We start from the raw sequence: 16,061 nt of genomic DNA, 5'->3' as shown, positions 1-16,061 counted from the left end.
GGCTAACTGTTAATCTTGGGCATGGTATCTCAGACAGGGCGGGCATAAGGGGCATGATAGCTCAGACAGGGAGGGTATAAGGGGCACGATATTCCTGAAATGGAGGGTGTAAGGGCTCTAGGGGGATCAAGGGATATTGGGATTGGGCGGGAAAGTGGAGTTGAGGTCGAAGATCAGCCATGATCTTATTGAATAGAGCAGCAGGAGTGTAGGGCTGGATGGCCTATTCCTGTTTCTAATTCTTATGTTCTTAAGGGTGCATGTTTCTATTCTGAGGTGATTCTGCATTAAGCTTCTTCTGGTGTTTTTAAATGGATCAAAGATTGGCAGAAAATGGAGTAGAACATGTGCAAGAGAGATGAGAATGAGAAGGGCGGGGGTTGGAGACTCAGGGAAGGGATCTGCATCCCCTGCCCCACACTGCACTGAGGAGGTCGAGGGCTATGTCGATGAATCAAAGGAAGTCTGTTTAAGTCACACGAGGATCATTTTAACCCCGTTCAGCTCCTTCCATTAGAACAGTGTGTGCAGTTCTGGGCCCTGTGCCTGAAAAAAGGGCAATGATGCATTGCTGAGGGCTCAACACAGAGCAACAATGATACTGCCAGGACTGAACTTATTTTAGTTGGAGATTATATAACGGAGACAGGGTGTAGTCAGTTCTTAAAATACTGAAAGTCATGAATTATACAGATGTAAGTGGGTTATTGATCTTAAACTGTGACTGTAGAACTAGAGGAAATTAGGTCAAAGTTTCAAGCCAAAAACAACACTAGAGATCAGCATCTCTGCAGCCCACACTGTGAGAGACAATAGGGAATAAACTCCATTCACCTACATTGTGACAATCAATTCCTTTCATCAGAAACAGCTGGATAAATACCTGGTTTAGGATTTGAACACGTGCAGTTGCTCAGAAGTTGAGAATTTGCGGATTCAGAAAAAACTTCCCTGAAGTCGAGGGAAGATTCATACAGGCCAGCAATGGGAAGAGAACCTGGCTGAACTATATAAGCAGGTCGAGGGAGCAGATCCAAAATGTCGGACTCAATGGCAAGAACCAAAATGGCAGATTCAATGCCAACAATGAAAATGGTAGAGACAATGCCGACACCAAATGCCATCAGCAGGAGTTTAACTGTGAGTCTGGCAGCACTTTTGGTCACAGGTTCTGGTGCCTCAAATACCTGGGCCATTTACACCACTGGACCGCTGGCTCCCTTGACTGCCTGCTAGCACGGTGAATAGCTGAGCCGTAGAGATGTGGAAGAAGGCAGTGAATTCAGAAGAGAAGGAACAAAGGAGAGGAAATGGGCAGAGAATAAAAGAAGTATGAAGAAAAGGAAGAGGAAAGAGAGAATGTACCACAGGATTGGCTACAGCTGCATTCTTGCTGACAGAAGCAACTGTATAAAGGAGGCCATAAAACCAAGGGCAAAGGATTACAGGATCTTCACATTTTTTAAATTCATTCTGGGGATGTGGATGCCGTTGGCAGGGCTGGGATTTATTGTCCATCTGTAGTTTTATACAACTGAGTGGCTTGCTCGGTCACTTCAGAGGGCAGGCTCAGAGTCAACCACATTGCTGGGGAACTGGTTGGCTGATAATCAGTTACAGTATTTTTACTGAGACCAGCTTTTTATTTCCAGATTTTTTTTTAATTGAATTCAAATTCTCAAACTGCCAGGGTAGCTTTTGATTTCAAGTTATCTTGATTATTTGTCCAAACGTCTGGATTACTAGCCCAGTAACATAACCACTACACTACTGTACTGTATCACTGGGCATAAAGTGGCAAATCTCCGGACGTGCCTGCTGAACGCCTGCATTTGTTTGAAGCAGTTTGCACCCATTGGTATTCACCCCTCACAGGCACTCAGCTTATAGAACGTAGCAACAAAGGGATCTTGCCACACAGCTTACAGGCAAAACTTGGAATGAAACCAATCAGTAACGGAGAAGGGAAATGGTGTGATGCGGTTCACAATCCACTGCCATAACCCACCTCCTGCACGGGACACTTAGAACAAGGAGATAAAGGGGATAACTACCACCAAGGTCTGGACAGTAGCCAAACCTTTGGCTGCTTAACCTTGATCAACACAAATTACTCAGTGAAGCTTCTTAGTTAGCCTAAAGGCCCATGACAGGCGAGTCCCAGTCAGAGTCCTCCGAGCAGGTACCTCCCGGTTCTTTCCCTTAGAATATGATAGATGCCACGGACAAAGTACAGTCAGGTGAAGGGAGAAAGAACAGTGCAGGAGACGACCGAACAGACCAGAAAAACTTATTGCACATGTGCATATACTGTTCAAGGACCGAATACAAAGAAAGCCCTACTACTCTTACAGAATGAATACCCCCACATTGTAGACCACAATCACACACTGTCCACAGGAGAAACTCGCCCTAGGTGTAACAAAATGTAGAAGGCTTGGGTGGGGTTTAAGGATGAAAACAAAAAAGTCTCTGCATTGTAACTGGATTTGTTCAAAAAAATCCCATAAAGTCAGAGGGGACAATTTTTTTCATTTTATCAATGCTATTGAGTGCTCCTCTGAACTCTCTCTATTTCCTAAATGGTAACGACACCATCCGAAACAGTGCTGCTCCCTGTATCCTCACTGTGTTAAAACTGAGTCTTATCCCGCTGTCTCCTACTCTAATACACTTATCCAGGACCTCAAAAAAGTGGCATTCCTCAGGTGGGAGTGCTACCCCCTTTCGCCCACGATGCAACAGGGATCGTCAGTGGTAGGTCGCAGACTCAGAAGGTTCTGGTGGAAGCACATAATCTAGGCTGACACTTCCAGTGCAGTGCTGAGGTAGTGCTGCACTGTCGGAGGTGCCGACATTAAACTGAGGCCTCGTGTGCTCTCTCAGGGGGACGTAAAAGATCCCATGCCACTATTCGAAGCAGAGATGGGGTATTCTCCTTGGTGTCCTGGCCAACATTTATTGCACCTGAGAGAGTTGATGGAGCCTCAGTTTAACGTCTCATCGAGACGGCAGCTCCGACAGTGCGGCACTCCCTGAGCACTGCACCGGTGTGTCAGCCTAGATTTTTGTGCTCAAGTCTCTGGAGTGGGGCTTGAACCCACAACCTTCTGACTCAGAGGCGAGGGTGCTGCCCACCGAGCCACTGCTGCCACTGCCACTTTGAAAGAGCTTTCCAGTTTGTCCCACTCCACTGCCCTACACCCGTAGCCCTGCGAATGGAGCTTACAGTTCATACAAGCTCTACTGTGCGGCAGAATACTCGAGTGGCACATCGCCGCAGTGTTTGGGAAAAGCGTGGAACGCCTCAAAGAAGGTTCCAGTTTGCCTGACTGAGACATGTCCAGTGAGAAAAAGATTAAAGCAAAGTGTAGCAGCTGTGAATTTAAATTCTAGAACGTGGCTAAGCTGAGATTTGCAGGGACCTGGTGCTGTGCAAACATTGCAGGATAAGAGGGAAAATGCTCCAATTTACAGTATTCATTCCGACATGAGTAGCAGGCAACTGAAGTCATTTCACGGTCCAACAGGTCTAGTTATTGCAATCAGCACTGTGCACTTCAACAAGCTCCCGAATTAGGTCACAATTCAAGACATTTAACCAGCAATTTGTCTCCTCAATGCCCCATAACCAGCCCTTTGTTTACATCTTCACTGAGAAATCTCCCCTGGAACATACAGTTCCTGCAACACCAGATCTGTTATTGCGAGCAAAGAGTGAGCGATATTTCACAGCTGATCCCAGAATCATCCTAGAACATACATGCCTACCAATCACAATGCACTGTAACTCACCCTGGAATGTAATTCACCTCAATAAAATGCCTGTAATAACCCTTGCATGCATCAAAATACAGCGCCTCAATCCCACCCACCCTCTCCTTCAATCCCACCCTCTCCCTCAATCCCACCCTCTCCTTCAATCCCACCCTCTCACCCTCTCCCTCAATCCCACCCTCTCCTTCAATCCCACCCACCCTCTCCTTCAATCCCACCCTCTCACCATCTCCCTCAATCCCACCCTCTCCCTCAATCCCACCCTCTCCTTCAATCCCACCCTCTCCTTCAATCCCACCCTCTCACCATCTCCCTCAATCCCACCCTCTCACCCTCTCCCTCAATCCCACCCTCTCCTTCAATCCCACCCTCTCCCTCAATCCCACCCTCTCCCTCAATCCCACCCTCTCCCTCAATCCCACCCTCTCCCTCAATCCCACCCTCTCCTTCAATCCCACCCTCTCACCATCTCCCTCAATCCCGCCCTCGCCCTCAATCCCGCCCCCTCACCCTCTCCCTCACTCCCGCCCTCTCACCCTCTCCCTCAATCCACCCTCTCACCCTTGCCCTCAATCCCGCCCTCTCACCCTCTCCCTCAATCCCGCCCTCTCACGCCCTCTCACCCTCGCCCTCAATCCCGCCCTCTCACTCAATCCCGCCCTCTCACCCTCTCCTGCCCTCAATCCCGCCCTCTCACCCTCTCCCTCAATCCCACCCTCGCCCTCAATCCCGCCCTCTCACCCTCTCCCTCAATCCTGCCCTCTCACCATCTCCCTCAATCCCACCATATCCCTCAATCAATGTTCACTCTTATTGTTTTTGGGTGCACGGCCCCTTTAAGGGGCTGTGCAGCCCATTCAAAATACTGCACGTGCGGCTTTTCGCATTGAAAAGCCGGCAAGCCAGCCTCTCAGGAGGTCCCGAGCACTGCGTGGCCATACCCCTCAATCCCACCTTCTCGCCATACCCCTCAACCCCATCTACCCATATGGCTCAATCCCTTCGCTCTTCAGAAACCTATCTAAAAGTCCCTTGACCCCATTTATACTTTATGTTTCAATCTTATTCCTCAACTTGATTACCATTCGGTGAAACAGTTTCCCTGACTTCCCTTCTTGCTCCCAGTTTGCCCCTGGAACTTGAACCCATCAATTTTGTCCAATTTTCCTTCATAATCTTGAAACCTCTAATTTGATCCCTCAAAGTCTCTGTCAAAAACCAAATGCAACTCCCATACCTTTCCTTATAACAGAAATTTCTGCTACCAGTTTATAAACGACCACACGGAGTAGTTCAGGCGAATAGCACAGATGCATTTAAGGGGAAGCTGGATAAGTACATGAAGAAAATAAGTTATTTATCTCACTGCTGTTTGTGGGATCTTGCTGTGTGCAAATTAGCTGCTGCCTTTTCCTACATTACAACAGCGCTAACATTTCACAAATACTTCATTGGCTGTGAAGCACTTTGGGACGTCCTGAGAAATGTAAGCTCTTGTTCCTTTCTTTCCCCCCTCAAGCAACATTATAACAAAGATTAATTGGCCAGGCATCTCATTGCTGCTTTGTAGCTTTTGTTCACAAGTTGGCTGCTGGTTTGCCTACATAAAGACATTCATTGCACTTCAAAGTAACTCATTGTCCGTGAAGTGCTGGGAGATGTTTCTGATGCATGATAAGACAATATACGAACACAAGCCTTTTATTTTGCCATTTGGGCTGTGGGCCTGGCCAGCCTCTGTACGCTGGAACACTGGAAGAATCTGGGGGGAGTGAATGCAAACTTGCCACGTGTGTTGTTGGGAAGCTGCTATGTCCAGATGTTTTTTCACACTGAAGTGAGGCAGCTTTGAGAGAAGGAAGAATCAGACCTTTCTCAAAACTCTCTCAGGAAAATCACAAAAGAATTACACAGTTCACCTGGTAACTTGTACAATGCTTCACACGTGAATGTTCTGACCAAGCTGTACATTGTCGGGTGTCACTGTGCGAGGGATGGGGAAGTGGAACTTTATTTTGGGGACATGGTACCTCACCCAACTGGTCATTATTCGCATGTGACCCTGGACAGCAAGTTCCATCAGACTACTCGACTGTGAGGGCATCAAAGCCAGGCCTGATCCTGTACGTACAGGCACATGCATACACACACTTTCCAGCAGGAGGGGCAATGAGCATAACTGGGATGAGCTGATTCTGCACACTAATCGACCCTGGGCTACACAACCCGACACCAGCTTTACCAACTGGAACATTGGAGCGTAGCAACAGGAGGAGGCCATTCAGCCCCTCCAGCCTGGTCCGCCATTCAATCAGATGACTGATCTGTATCTTAACCCCATCGACCCACGTTGGTACCCTTGCCTAACAAAAATCTACCAATCTCAGTTCTGAAATTTTCAACTGACCTCTAGCCTCAACAGCTTTTTGGGGGAGAGAGTTCCAGATTTCCACTCCCCTTTGTGTGAAGAAGTGCTTCCTGACATCACCCCAGAACGGCCTGGCTCTAATTTTAAGGTTCTGCCCCTTGTCCTGGACTCTCCCACCAGAGGAACTAGTTTCTCTCTATCTATCCTATCAAATCCTTTAATCGTCATAAATACCTCAATTAGATCACCCCACTGGGCAATTTTCTTTTAAATCGTTAGATTTCCCACTGATAAGTGAAATAATTTCAGACTCTGAAATACTGCTGACAGAAATGCTCCCAGCCAGTTCCAACAGATGTGTTCAGGCTGGTAACACGCCAAGGCTGAGGAGGCACTGAATCCTCGAAGGGCTCAGTTATAACCAGATCATTGTTCCCAGTGCTGCTGCAAGAGCACGTCAATCACTGCATGACATCATCGAGATTCGAACCGATCTTCGCCCTTTATGGAGCTAACACAGTTCCTGCATTATTCATCCTCACCCATCCCTGGCCCATGCACCCTCTTAGGGCTTCTTGCAGAAGATGCTGGGTTAACCCATTCACACACTGTCCTCCTACTGTTACTGGGAAAGTGGCAGAAGAGTTCAGTGGCATTCAGACCTACAGATCTTTTTAACAAATCAATTGCTCCTGTGGGCGTTCCGACTGTTTACACATCCACTCCAACATCTGATAAAGCAGATGTGCTCTTTAAAGATCTAACATCTGGGCAACTGGATGGTGTTGTAACCTTTCACCTCTGGAAGCTGGGATCAAATCCAGCCCAGACTGATAGTATGAAAGAATCATGGGCTGCTGCCTGAAGATCCTGTGGGAATGAGAGCCAATGGACATGGTCCTCTAACACAAAACTGCTCCTAATTCAGCACAAAATGGCACTAGACTGTCCCAATTCACTCACGCACCAGAAATGGCAAACATCCAAAAGAGAAACTGGCACACTGATGCAGTGGGGGAACTCTTCTGAGGCTCAGATAGAACAATGGTTTCTGTGTGGGAAAGACTTGTAGATTCTGACAAAGCCCCAGGAATCCCTACAACTACTGACACACTCCCAGGGACCCCCTGTAAATACTGACACACTCCCGGGGACCCCCTGTAAATACTGACACACTCCCGGGGACCCCCTGTAAATACTGACACACTCCCGGGGACCCCCTGTAAATACTGACACACTCCCGGGGACCCCCTGTAAATACTGACACACTCCCGGGGACCCCCTGTAAATACTGACACACTCCCGGGGACCCCCTGTAAATACTGACACACTCCCGGGGACCCCCTGTAAATACTGACACACTCCCGGGGACCCCCTGTAAATACTGACACACTCCCGGGGACCCCCTGTAAATACTGACACACTCCCGGGGACCCCCTGTAAATACTGACACACTCCCGGGGACCCCCTGTAAATACTGACACACTCCCGGGGACCCCCTGTAAATACTGACACACTCCCGGGGACCCCCTGTAAATACTGACACACTTCCGGGGACCCCCTGTAAATACTGACACACTTCCGGGGACCCCCTGTAAATACTGACACACTTCCGGGGACCCCCTGTAAATACTGACACACTCCCCGGGGACCCCCGTAAATACTGACACACTCCCGGGGACCCCCTGTAAATACTGACACACTCCCGGGGACCCCCTGTAAATACTGGCACACTCCCGGGGACCCCCCTGTAAATACTGACACACTCCCCGGGGACCCCCGTAAATACTGACACACTCCCGGGGACCCCCTGTAAATACTGACACACTCCCGGGGACCCCCTGTAAATACTGGCACACTCCCGGGGACCCCCCTGTAAATACTGACACACTCCCCGGGGACACCCTGTAAATACTGACACACTCCCCAGGGATCCCCTGTAAATATTGACACATTCCCTGGGGACACTCTGTAAATACAGATACACTCCCGGGGACACCCTGGGAGCGGGCAGGAATTTGGACATGAGTCTATGTCCGGATCGGTCATGGCCCTGTGGGTAGCGGAGCGGGCCCAGGGGCCGTGTAGCCTGATCCTGCTCCTATTTCGTGTGTCTAATTCTGTTAGATTCAGGAGATGGTTCTGTGATAGTGGATTGGCGGTTAGGATCAGATCAGCCATGATCTTATTGAATGGCGGAGCAGGCTCGAGGGGCCGATTGGCCTACTCCTGCTCCTATTTCTTATGTTCTTATGTAATACTGACACACTCCCGGGGACACCCTGTAAATACTGACACACTCCTGGGAGTGGTTGATGGGACGGTGTAGAGGGAGCTTTACTCTGTATCTAACCCGTGCTGTACCTGCCCTGGGAGTGTTTGATGGGACAGTGTGGAGGGAGCTTTACTCTGTATCTAACCCGTGCTGTACCTGCCCTGGGAGTGTTTGATGGGGCAGTGTAGAGGGAGCTTTACTCTGTATCTAACCCGTGCTGTCTCTGCCCTGGGAGTGTTTGATAGGACAGTGTAGAGGGAGCTTTACTCTGTATCTAACCCGTGCTGTACCTGCCCTGGGAGTGTTTGATGGGGCAGTGTAGAGGGAGCTTTACTCTGTATCTAACCCGTGCTGTAGCTGCCCTGGGATTGTTTGAAGGGACAGTGTAGAGGGAGCTTTACTCTGTATCTAACCCGCGCTGTACCTGCCCTGGGAGTGTTTGATAGGACAGTGTAGAGGGAGCTTTACTCTGTATCTAACCTGCGCTGTACCTGCCCTGGGAGTGTTTGATAGGACAGTGTAGAGGGAGCTTTACTCTGTATCTAACCCGTGCTGTACCTGCCCTGGGAGTGTTTGATGGGGCAGTGTAGAGGGAGCTTTACTCTGTATTTAACCCGTGCTGTACCTGCCCTGGGAGTGTTTGATGGGACAGTGTAGAGGGAGCTTTACTCTGTATCTAACCCGTGCTGTACCTGCCCTGGGAGTGTTTGATGGGGCAGTGTAGAGGGTGCTTTACTCTGTATCTAACCCGTGCTGTCTCTGCCCTGGGAGTGTTTGATGGGACAGTGTAGAGGGAGCTTTACTCTGTATCTAACTCCGTGCTGTACCTGCCCTGGGAGTGTTTGATGGGGCAGTGTAGAGGGAGCTTTACTCTGTATCTAACCCGTGCTGTCTCTGCCCTGGGAGTGTTTGATGGGACAGTGTAGAGGGAGCTTTACTCTGTATCTAACTCCGTGCTGTACCTGCCCTGGGAGTGTTTGATGGGACAGTGTAGAGGGAGCTTTACTTTATATCTAACCCACACTGTACCTGTCCTGGGAGTGTTTGATGGGACAGTGTAGAGGGAGCTTTACTCTGTATCTAACCCATGCTGTACCTGCCCTGGGAGTGTTTGATGGGACAGTGTAGAGGGAGCTTTACTTTATATCTAACCCACACTGTACCTGTCCTGGGAGTGTTTGATGGGACAGTGTAGAGGGAGCTTTACTCTGTATCTAACCCGCACTGTACCTGCTCTGGGAGTGTTTGATGGGACAGTGTAGAGGGAGCTTTACTCTGTATCTAACCCGTGCTGTACCTACCCTGGGAGTGTTTGATGGGACAGTGTAGAGGGAGCTTTACTCTGTATCTAACCCGTGCTGTACCTGCTCTGGGAGTGTTTGATGCCGAGACTGGTTGCCGAAAATGGAAAGGGTTCCATTTCCTAGCACTAACATTCCTGGTTAAAAAAATAATGAAACTGATGTTGGTTGAGGGGTAAACATTGGTCAGGACACCGAGCGAACTCCTCGGCTCTTCTTCGAATAGTGCTGTGGGATCTTTTACATCCACTTGAGAAACACCTCATCCAAAAGACAACACCTCCAACAGTGCAGCACTCCCTCAGTACTGCACTGCTGAAGTGTTAGCCTAGATTATGAGCTTAAGTCTGTGGTGTGGGACTTGAACCCACAACCTTCTGACTCAGAGAGGGAGTGTACTGCCAGGTCTGACTCACCAGCTACATCACCGGAGGTGGCACATGGCTCTATTTCTACATTCTAACCAAAGTACTGAAAGCTCCCAAGTGCCGGAATATTTCAACCCTCGCTCTACAACCACAGATTAACATGTTAATGAGCAATAATCACAACAGGGAAAGCAGTAAATCATTCACAACACAAATATTTGCAGCAGATTTCTTACAATAAAACAGACTTACACACTCTCATAAAAGCCTATAAACCAAAACACTTTGCCAGAAACAGCAGGCCGACCCACCTCTTCATTCTGTCGGTTGGCATCATGCAGCATTTACTCAATAACTTCGAGGCACAGTCCCGGTGTGCTATTTGGAGATCATTCTCTGATTCATAAAATGATGAAAATGGATTTGTGCAGGGAAGAGCGACGTGGAGGACCAATATTCTATTCACAGAACATCCCCCTACCCCACCCCAATTTTAATGGGGCCCATCCCTGGGTATTGATTTCAGTGCAACACTGACTCCAAAGAGTTTTCCCTTGGCTTCTTTTGCTGGCGAAGAGGCAAAGGGAACAGCGCAGAGTCTCAGCTCAGTGCCATCCCGCAGGGCAGCAAGCTGTGATTGAAGGCCCACCAGCAGCTGCTCAACAGGGGCCACAAGGGAAGAGGAAGTGGGTTGCTGGTGGCCCCCAGGCCATATTCTGAGAACTATTACACAAAACCATTACACATCTCTGAAAACGTACAGAGTGAATTTAACAGACGTTTTTAATCAGCACAAATGTACGAAACTCAAGACTCTTTTAAACAGCTTGGAGACGACAAATGTGGCGAAATAAGCACAATAAAGCTCTACATTTGTCTCGGTTTTCTTCAAATGTCTGCCACGGCTCAGTGGGCAGCACCCTCGCCTGTCAGTCAGAATGTCGTGGGTTCAAGTCCCACTCCAGAGTTGAGCCCATAATCTAGGCTGACACACCCAGTGCTGTGCTGAGGGAGTGCTGCACTGTCGGAGGAGTCGTCCTTTGGAGGAGACGCTAAACTGAGGCCCTGTCTGCTCTCTTAGGTGGGCGCAAAAGATCCCGTGGCCACTATTTGGAAGAGCAGGGGAGTTCTCCCCGGTGTCCTGGCAAATATTTATCTCCCAACCAACATCACTGAAACAGATTATCTGGTCACTTAACACATTGCTGTTTGTGGGACCTTGCTGTGCACAAATTGGCACAAATCCATGTTTCTGACATTACAACACTACAAAAGTACTTAATTGGCTGTAAAGCGCTTTGGGATGCCCTGAGGGTGTGAAAAGTGAGTCCTTTCTTTCTCCCCCCCCCCCCCCACAACCCCTGCACTTGATTTCTCGATCAGCGCCCATATCCTGCCCTGCTGCACTCACATCACGGACACTCCGCGACACCACCTTCCTTCACAGTCACTCAGCCGCCAATCCAAGCACATTCATCACCTGCGATTCTTAGCAGGGACTCCAGGCCCGGCCTTTTAATCTATTTCATTTCCTGTGCTTTTCAGTCTTGACAAAGGGTTTGACCTGAACCATTGACTCTGTTTCTCTCTCCACGGATGCTGCCTGGCCTGCTGAGTGTTTCCAGCATTTTCTGTTGTTATTTCATTGAGAATCTATGTTCGAACCTAACCTGCATTTAAATTACTCTGATAAACATCTGGAACACAACTATTCTGTATTTAAAAAGCACTCTCCTCATGCTCTATACCCCCCTCGCCCTCACCGTCCCGCCCTCGCCGTCCCCCCCTCGCCTCGCCGTCCCCCCCTCGCCCTCACCGCCCCCCCTCGCCTCGCCGTCCCCCCCTCGCCCTCACCGTCCTCCCCTCGCCCTCACCACCCCCCCTCGCCTTCACTGTCCCCCCCCTCGCCCTCACCGTTCCCCCCCTCGCCCTCACCAGCCCCCCTCGCCCTCACCCTCGCCCTCATCACCCCCCTCGCCCTCACTGTCCCCCCCCTCGCCCTCACCGTCCCCCCCTCGCCCTCACCGTCCCCCCCTCGCCCTCACCAGCCCCCCTCGCCCTCACCGTCCCGCCCTCGCCCTCACCACCCCCCCTCGCCCTCACCGTCCCCCCCTCGCCGTCCCGCCCTCGCCCTCACCACCCCCCTCGCCCTCACCGTCCCCCCCTCGCCCTCACTGTCCCCCCCCTCGCCCTCACCACCCCCCTTGCCCTCACCGTCCCCCCCTCGCCCTCACCAGCCCCCCTCACGTCCCCCCTCGCCCTCGCCGTCCCCTCACCGTCCCCCCTCGCCCTCGCCGTCCCCCCCTCGCCCTCGCCGTCCCCCTCACCGTCCCCCCCTCGCCGTCCCCCTCACCGTCCCCCCCTCGCCCTCGCCGTCCCCCCCCTCGCCCTCGCCGTCCCCCCCCTCGCCCTCGCCGTCCCCCCCCTCGCCCTCGCCGTCCCCCCCTCGACCTCACTGTCCCCCCCCTCCCCCTCACCGTCCCCCTCCCTCCCCCTCACCGGCCCCCTCCTCCCCCTCACCGGCCCCCTCACCGTCCCCCCCCTCGCCCTCACCGTCCCCCCCTCGCCCTCACCGTCCCCCCCTCGCCCTCACTGTCCCCCCTCCCCCTCCCCCTCACCGTCCCCCCCTCGCCCTCACCGTCCCCCTCACTGTCCCCCCTCGCCCTCACCGTCCCCCCTCCCCCTCCCCCTCACCGTCCCCCCCTCGCCTCCCCCTCACCGTCCCCCCCTCCCCCTCACCGTCCCCCCCTCGCCCTCACCGTCACCCCCCTCGCCCTCGCCGTCACCCCCTCAGTCAGGAAGGAGGAATCAGACTAACCCCTCCAGACACATCGAGCTGGCGTGATGTACACAAGCAGCTCCTTTTTGCACTCATTCTTCTCCTAGCCTGATGAAGCCTCGCAAACAACACTTTGGCAAGATGTCCCAACCATTGACAACAAGGCCTTAAAGCAAGCAGCAAGAAGACAGAGCGCATCAAAACCATCCCCTCACCACAACCACAACCCATGTGCAAGCTGCCCTGTATCAGACTCTACCCAACCCACACAACCTAGCGAGGGAGATAGGCAACCAGTGGTAAACCTCGCAAGGACAAATAACCACAACATTTTGACTCGACTCCCAGAGATAATTAGGGAAAATGGCACAGCATTTACACTAAACTACAAACTTCATACCCAATACTGACCAGCTGCACTAGACGCATGGCCCGCCCATACTCCCAGCAGAGCACATCATTCCAGTGTATACTCATTCTGATTCCCTGCAATCCCATTTTAAACAGCTATTTATCCAGATTTTTTGTAATTAAAGAGATAATTAACGCAACTGCTTTTGCTAGTAGCCCAACCCATATCTAGCCTAACGTGGTTGATGGAATGCCTGATCTTCCTCCTCCTCCAGGCTCGTCAATTTTGTAGTCACACTCTCCAGTTCAGCCTTTATACTCCAAGTTACATAGAATGTACAGCACGGAAAGGCCCATTTATTAGTGACGATCTTATATTTATATGACCTTAGTTTCGGTCTCCCCCACAAGTGGAAACACCTTCTTTACATCGACCCTCTCAAACCCTTTCACAATCTTAAAGACCTTTATCAGGTCACCTTTCAGGTTTCTCTTTTCTAGAGAAGAGCCCCAGCCTCTTCAGTCTTTCCTGATAACCTCTCAGTTCTGGGCACGGACCAGGAATTAGGTCTGTGTGGCCCAGCACACAACAGAAGCTGACATTTCAAGGAGGAGAGGGAGGTGGAGAGGCGGAGGGATTTAGGGGGAGAATTCCATAGCACAGGCCTAGGCAGCTGAAAGCACAGCTGCTAATGGTAGTCCTTGGCCGCTAAACCATCAGGAGAGCTGCCTGATTCTTGCCTGGAGAGTTACCTGGGTCGTAGAGAGTCTCAGCAGCTACGTCTGTTCCTTTGCAATAAGCGTCGTTAAAGATATCACCCCAACTGCTGATCTCCAACTGCTCTAAACCACATTCACGACGCCAAAGGTCTGTGGAAAACATCTCCGTCCCCTCTGGTACCATGTTTTGCAGCTAACAAATTAAAAAGGGATTGGATTACTGCAACAATTTCACCCCGTGGTCAAAGCAACGAGCCATAGAGAAGATTTTGAGCGCTGCTGCACCATAATTTCATGGATTAGCAAAGTCAGATCTACACATCCTGATGACAGATCCTGTATTAAAAATGACAGTCAAGCCTGCTTAACATAAGCTCAATGACAAGGAATTATGCCAAAATATCCAGCCTTCCCCGGTGTTTGGGTTTGAGGTATTTTTGCACGATGTTCCTGTTTGACGGATGGGCCCCGCCACAGTCTGGGGCTGTAGCTCTTGCTATTTACCCCTTGTAAAAAGAAAGAGCTTGTGTTTATATACAGTAGCACCTTTCACAAGCAGAAGAGAGCTAGAAAGAACCAAGAACACAAAGTCATCAGAGACAGGAAGAGACTGACAGTATTCTGCAACCTACCATGTGCAGTGGCACGGGAGGTCAACCGGTATATAAGTGAAGTCTTGCCTCTAGCAGCACCACCATAATTTAAAATGCTGCACATACACAAAGTGCGTGTCACACTGGCACCTGATTGGCTCGTGGATCATTCAAAACACAGCAACGAATCACAACTAAACAGATACAGAATCTACCAATCTTACAAACATTAAATTAGGCATTGTCTTAGAATAAGGGGTCGGCCATTTAAGACTGAGATGAGGAGGCGAAAGTTCTTCACTCAGAGGGTGGCGAATCTTTGGAATTCTCGACCCCCGAGGGCTCAGTCGTTCAGTATATTCAAGGATGAGATCGATAGATTTTTGGACTCTAGGGGAATCAAGGGATATGGGGATAGTGCAGGAAAGTGGAGTTGAGATCGATGATCAGCCACGATCTTATTGAATGGCAGGGCAGGCTCGAGGGGCCGTGTGGCCAACTCCTGCTCCTATGAGCCAGTCATTGTCCGTATTTTTTTTTATTCCTGGCATTGGTAACTCTTTCTCTTCTTGGGGAATCAGCAGGTTAAGTTACATGCAGCTGTCAGTCTAGAGACAGACACCCTGCAGTAACAATTAGCCTCTCATTCATCTCAGGATCTGGCCTTTTACAATTCAGACCTTGTGACCTTAATGGGACAGCGCAGGTTAAAGACTGCTCCACCCGAATAGCAGACTATTTCCCTCAAGTCAGTCACTTCATGCCTATTAGGAGAGGGCTATCAAGACAAACACAGCCCTCATCATTACGTAACACCACATCACACGATACAGTGCCCTCACAAAACCATGCACCCTTTGAACAAGTGGGAGTGCCAGCTGTACTAAAACAAAATGAACAGCACAATCTTAATGCAATAGCAAAATACTGCGGATGCTGGCCATCTGAAATAACAACAGAAAATGCTGGAAAGACTCAGCAGGTCAGGCAGCATCTGTGGAGAGAGAAACAGAATTAATGTTTAAGGTCAGAACTCCTGACAGAGGGTCACAGGCCTGAAACGACAGCTGTTTCTCTCTCCACGGCAGCTGCCTGACCTGCTGAGTGTTTCCAGCATTTTCCGTCGTTATAGCACAAATCTTGCGAGTCCAGTCTTTGTGGCTGTTTGCAGGATGTCCCAAAGCGCTTTGCAGCCAGTGAAATACTTTTGAAGTGTAATCACTGATGTGATGTAGGAAACGTAGCAGCCAATTTGTGCACAGCAAGCTCCCAAACAGCAATGTGACTGTGACCAGATAATGTTTTTTAGTGATATTGATTGAGGGATAAATATTGGCCAGGACACCGGGCAGATCTCCCTTGCTCCTTCAAAATAATACCATGGGATCTTTTATGTCCACCTGAGAGAGCAGACGGGGCCTCGGTTTAACGTCTGAAGGGAGTACTTAGCACAAATAGATGCAGTGTCAGCCTAGATTTATGGACTCAAGTCTCTCGAGTGGGACTTGAAGCAGTGCACAGTAAAGGGA

General features: G+C 50.3%; 1 protein-coding gene across 2 annotated transcripts in view; it reads right to left on the bottom strand.

The window, feature by feature from the left end:
• The window catches only part of xylt2 (xylosyltransferase II), a 551,366-nt gene that overhangs the window by 453,942 nt on the left and 81,363 nt on the right, over window positions 1–16,061 (bottom strand). Inside the window, exon 1 of one of the 2 annotated variants that reach the window (XM_085963202.1) lies at window positions 13,973–14,162. The exons of the other annotated variant lie outside the window; for it this stretch is intronic. The gene's annotated coding sequence lies outside the window, so the exon portion shown is untranslated. Of the gene's footprint in view, window positions 1–13,972; window positions 14,163–16,061 lie in introns of those variants that run through there. 2 annotated transcript variants of the gene reach the window in all.

This window comes from Somniosus microcephalus, chromosome 21, assembly GCF_052327205.1.
Source record: "Somniosus microcephalus isolate GS21.2 chromosome 21, FLI_Smic_1.0, whole genome shotgun sequence".
In the NCBI taxonomy this organism is placed as follows: Eukaryota; Metazoa; Chordata; class Chondrichthyes; order Squaliformes; family Somniosidae; genus Somniosus; species Somniosus microcephalus.
This window is presented reverse-complemented; position numbering and strand designations above follow the sequence as displayed.